Source organism: Oryx dammah, unplaced genomic scaffold, assembly GCF_014754425.2.
Source record: "Oryx dammah isolate SB20612 unplaced genomic scaffold, SCBI_Odam_1.1 HiC_scaffold_11081, whole genome shotgun sequence".
In the NCBI taxonomy this organism is placed as follows: Eukaryota; Metazoa; Chordata; class Mammalia; order Artiodactyla; family Bovidae; genus Oryx; species Oryx dammah.
Genome location: NW_024080475.1, coordinates 1,256,055 through 1,260,800, shown reverse-complemented (window position 1 = coordinate 1,260,800; position 4,746 = coordinate 1,256,055).

Genomic DNA, 4,746 nt, shown 5'->3' with positions numbered 1-4,746 from the left:
ATCTTGTAGGTCTTCATAAAACCGTTCAACTTCAGTTTCTTCAGCGTTACTGGTTGGGGCATAGACTTGCATAACTGTGATATTGAATGGTTTGCCTTGGAGACGAACAGAGATCATTCTGTCGTTTTTTAGACTGCATCCAAGTACTGCATTTTTGACTCTTTTGTTGGCCATGATGGCTACTCCATTTCTTCTGAGGGATTCCTGCCCGCAGTAGTAGATATAATGGTCATCTGAGGTAAATTCACCCATTCCAGTCCATTTTACTTCGCTGATTCCTAGAATGTCGATGTTCACCATTGCCATCTCTTGTTTGACCACTTCTAATTTGCCTTGGTTCATGGACCTGACATTCCAGGTTCCTATGCAATATTGCTCTTTACAGCATCGGATCTTGCTTCTATCACCAGTCACATCCACAGCTGGGTATTGTTTTTCCTTTGGCTCCATCCCTTCATTCTTTCTGGAGTTATTTCTCCACTGATCTCCAGTAGCATATTGGGCACCTAATGACCTGGGGAGTTCCTCTTTTGGTATCCTATCGTTTTGCCTTTTCATGCCATGCCCGCGGGGCAACCCAAGATGAGCGGGTCATGGTGGAGAGGTCTGACAGAATGTGGTCCACTGGAGACGGGAATGGCAAGCCACTTCAGTATTCTTGCCTTGAGAACCCCATGAACAGTATACTGTTTCTTAGTACTATGTTATTATTATATGTCTTAATATTTCCTGAGTTCCTAGTTAAGTCTTCCTTCTCAAAATTATATTAGCTTTGTATGAATGTGTAAACCTTATTATATATAAAATCAGTTTCATGTTTCCTGCAAATTCTACTGAGCTATTGATTATATTGAGATTATATAGATATAGATAGATAGATAGATAGATACACACACTGAGTTTTAGATAAACTTGGGAAACTATCAATAGCTTTAAAAATGTTAACATGCCTTATTTTATTAAGGTCTCATTTGATTGATTTTAGAAATCTTGTAAGTTTCTCTGTGAAGATGTGCTTTCTTTATGAGTCTAATTCCTAGGATTTCATATTTTGGGATGATATTTTAAGTGGAATATTATCTTCTATTTTTAGTTAGTTTTTACTGTTAAAGTGATAGACTCCAATGTAAATGATGTACACTCAATTGAGGAAAAGAAGAAAATATTGGAACATCTGTAAATGTTTATTTTTATTTTATTTTAACATTTTAATTTTTAGGTTAATAGTAACTAATATATTAATATATTAGTTCTAGAATAATAATAGCTGACTTTTATATGACACCAACTTTGTGCTATCCAAATGCTTTCCAAGTATTAACTCACTTAATCCTCACAATACCCTAAGTGGAAATTTTTTTCTTCTCATTTTATAGGCAAGACAAATGAGGCAGAGTGATTATATAACTTGCTTAAGTTCACACAGGTGTGACCCGAAGGCAGTCTTGCTTTTAGTCTCTACACTGTGTTGTTTGTAAAGTACATAACTGCAGTTTATAAATAAATGTTGGGGTCATATTAGGCTCATAAAATGAGTTGGTTTGCTTTACAAAGATAAGAATCATATGTTTTTTAAAAGTTTTGTTTATCAACTTTTAGAGAACCAATATTTTGACACTAGAAGTATAGAAAAATGCTATTAATCTTTAACGTTTACCTTATACCTAGCAATTTCACTTAACTCTTTTATTAGATATATTAATTTGTTCATTCTTTTGGGTTTTCTATGTAATCTTATCAGTGACAAATAATGACAGTTTTATCTCTTCCTTTCAAATTCTTATCATTGTTAATTATTTTCCTTGTCTTATTGTGTTGGTTAGGGCCTTCAGTACTATACTGAATGGTAGTGGTGATAAAAGATATCCTTGCTTTATTGCGTTCAAATTTTTGTCAATAAACACTGTCTAACTGAACCTTTTAAATGAATACTTTTATTAAGTTAAAGACATCATATTTGCTCTCAGTTTTCTTAGTTTCTTTTTTATTTTACCATTAAATAAATATAAAATTTGTTAAATATCTTTCTTTATCTACTGAGGTGATAATATTTTTTTTAGTCCACTATCGCGATGAATTACACTGATAAGAGTTTTGATCAGTAAACCACTGTACCATTCCTGAGATTATTCCTACAAATTCACACTATATTGTCCTTAATAGACAGTATTTGGCTAACATTTTATTTAGTATTTTCTCATCTGTGTTCAGAAGTGGACTATTTATTTCCCTGTTTCTTTTGTATTATCCTTATATAATTTTAATATCAAGATATTAAGCTCATAAAATGACTTGTGCAGTCATTTTTTCTGGAAAAGCTTTTATATGATAAAATTATCTGTTTTTTAAAGTTTCATTTAACCTCTAAAGGACCTTGTTTCAACTGACTTCAAAGTATTTAGTTACCTAAGAAGAAAAAAGGATACCCAAACTATACTATGGCATTTTCTAGAGAAATTTTATTTAGTCAGGTAAATATTTTCTGCAATTCATCATAAGTGAGCTTTAAAGTTTCATAGTACAATTTTGAAATATGCGGTATTTGGCAATTTTGGAAAAGATTAAGAACTTATAGCTTAGTTGGTAAAGAACCCACCTGCAGCTCAGGAGACCCCGGTTTGTGGTGGGGGGGTGGTCTGGAAGATTCCCCTGGAGAAGGGATAGGCTATGCACTCCAGTATTCTTGGGCTTCCCTTGTGGCTCAGCTGGTAAAGAATCCATCTGCAATGCGGGAGACCTGGGTTCAATCCCTGGGTTGGGAAGATCCTCTGGAGAAGGGAAAGGCTACCCACTCCAGTATTCTGGCCTAGAGAAGTCCATGGACTATACAGAGAGTCAGACACAAATGAGCAATTAACTTTAACTTTCCACTTTTCAAGAACAGTAGTACTTTTGTATATTTGCTTCATGGCATTGTCATTCAGTTACCAACCATTTTCCAAGATAGTTTCCCCACAATTGCTGTCAAATTACTTATGAAAAGAATTAAAATAACTACATCAATGTACACTGAGTTTTATTGGGCAAACTGAAAGACAAAAAGGAACCAGTTCTCAGAAGGTAATTAATATAAACATTAGATTTCTGGTGAAGAACACATTTGTTCTAGTGAGAAATATCAAGGATATCCTTCTTCAAAACTGGCATTGCACAGTGAGTTGCACTCAATATTTTGTAATAACCTATAAGGTAAAAAAATCTGAAAAATATGTATGAGTATGTGTGTGTGTATATATTTGATTGATTTGCTGTACACCTGCATCTAACACGCCATTGTAAATCAACTATATTTCAGTTTTAAAAAGGAAAAGAATCATCATGTTGTACACTTGAAATACTAAAAATGTGGCATTGCCACTTGAGGCACATGGATGGGCAACAATATATTACCTGCCTTGACTGGGTCAGAATGTGGGGAAGGGCTTAGTGAGGCACTCTTCTTAAGAAATAAAAGTTGAGAACAGAACTCTTAATAGCTTTCAGGTAGCAACCCAGGCAGGCCCTTGGTCATTTTAGACCAAAGATCAAAACTATACGAGGTTTGAAATCTTCCTACTTGCAGATTCATTGTTTTTATTTTAAATCCCTGCCAGTTCCACATAATGAGTTACTGGAAAATTCTTAGGGCGTCAGCAGCCTGTGTGTTGTTTTAGGAAATGCAAGTCATTTGGAGAAGTGGAAGCAAAACAGAGAGGGAGGGGACAGCAGACAATAGGAGCAGAGATTAGGCAAAGTATTTCTGGCCATGACAGAGAAGAAAAGAACACCAGAAATTGTCCTGAAGCTGAGAATGGACCTGGAGCTGAAAGCAGAAGTGCCGGATCCTGTCATTATGCCGTGCTATCTACTTTGTGGACATTCCAAATTTGGCTGGACAGTGCTGAGGCATGATTTGAAGTTAGGTAACACTGAAACTCGGAGAAGGCAATGGCACCCACTCCAGTACTCTTGCCTGGCAAATCCCATGGATGGAGGAGCCTGGTAGGCTGCAGTCCATGGGGTCGCAAAGAGTCGGACACAACTGAGTGACTTCACTTTCACTTTTCACTTTCATGCATTGGAGAAGGAAATGGCAACCCACTCCAGTGTTCTTGCCTGGAGAATCCCAGGGACGGGAGAGCCTGGTGGGCTGCCGTCTCTGGGGTCGCACAGAGTCGGACACAACTGAAGTGACTTAGCAGCAGCAGCAGCAGCAGCAACATTGAAACTGATGGCTGTGAAATGACAGCAACAGATGGACCTCGCTAGCATGAAGCAATCAAAGGTGTGTGCAGTTTACAGAAAAATACTCAATCCTGAGCTTGACAGACCATATAGAAGCAGGTTACATCATCAACTAAAGGTCAGATATAAATATAGTGAGCTTGTTTAAGATGGTTCAGCATGCTCTAGTCTTCTTAATCACATTTATCTTCCTGGCGATAACTCATCAGCTCTATGTGTATCCACCTCTATCTACGTAATAGAACAAACAAAAGTCCCAAGAAGATGATTTAGTCCAATCTATTGTACTTTGATGTTTTAATAAGAACACAATGGTCATAATAAAGTAAAATGGATTTATATTCCTAGCAGAACAAAGTTCCAGTTCAGCAGACAAATACAAGATCACTTTTTGTCAAACATTTAGCCCATGTAATTTTAATCAGCTGCCAAGTCACCACCAACAAAAAACTCAGTCTTAAATAATTTGTAGCTGTCTTGAAACTTATACAAAAAAAAAACTAAGAACAATATTTTCACATT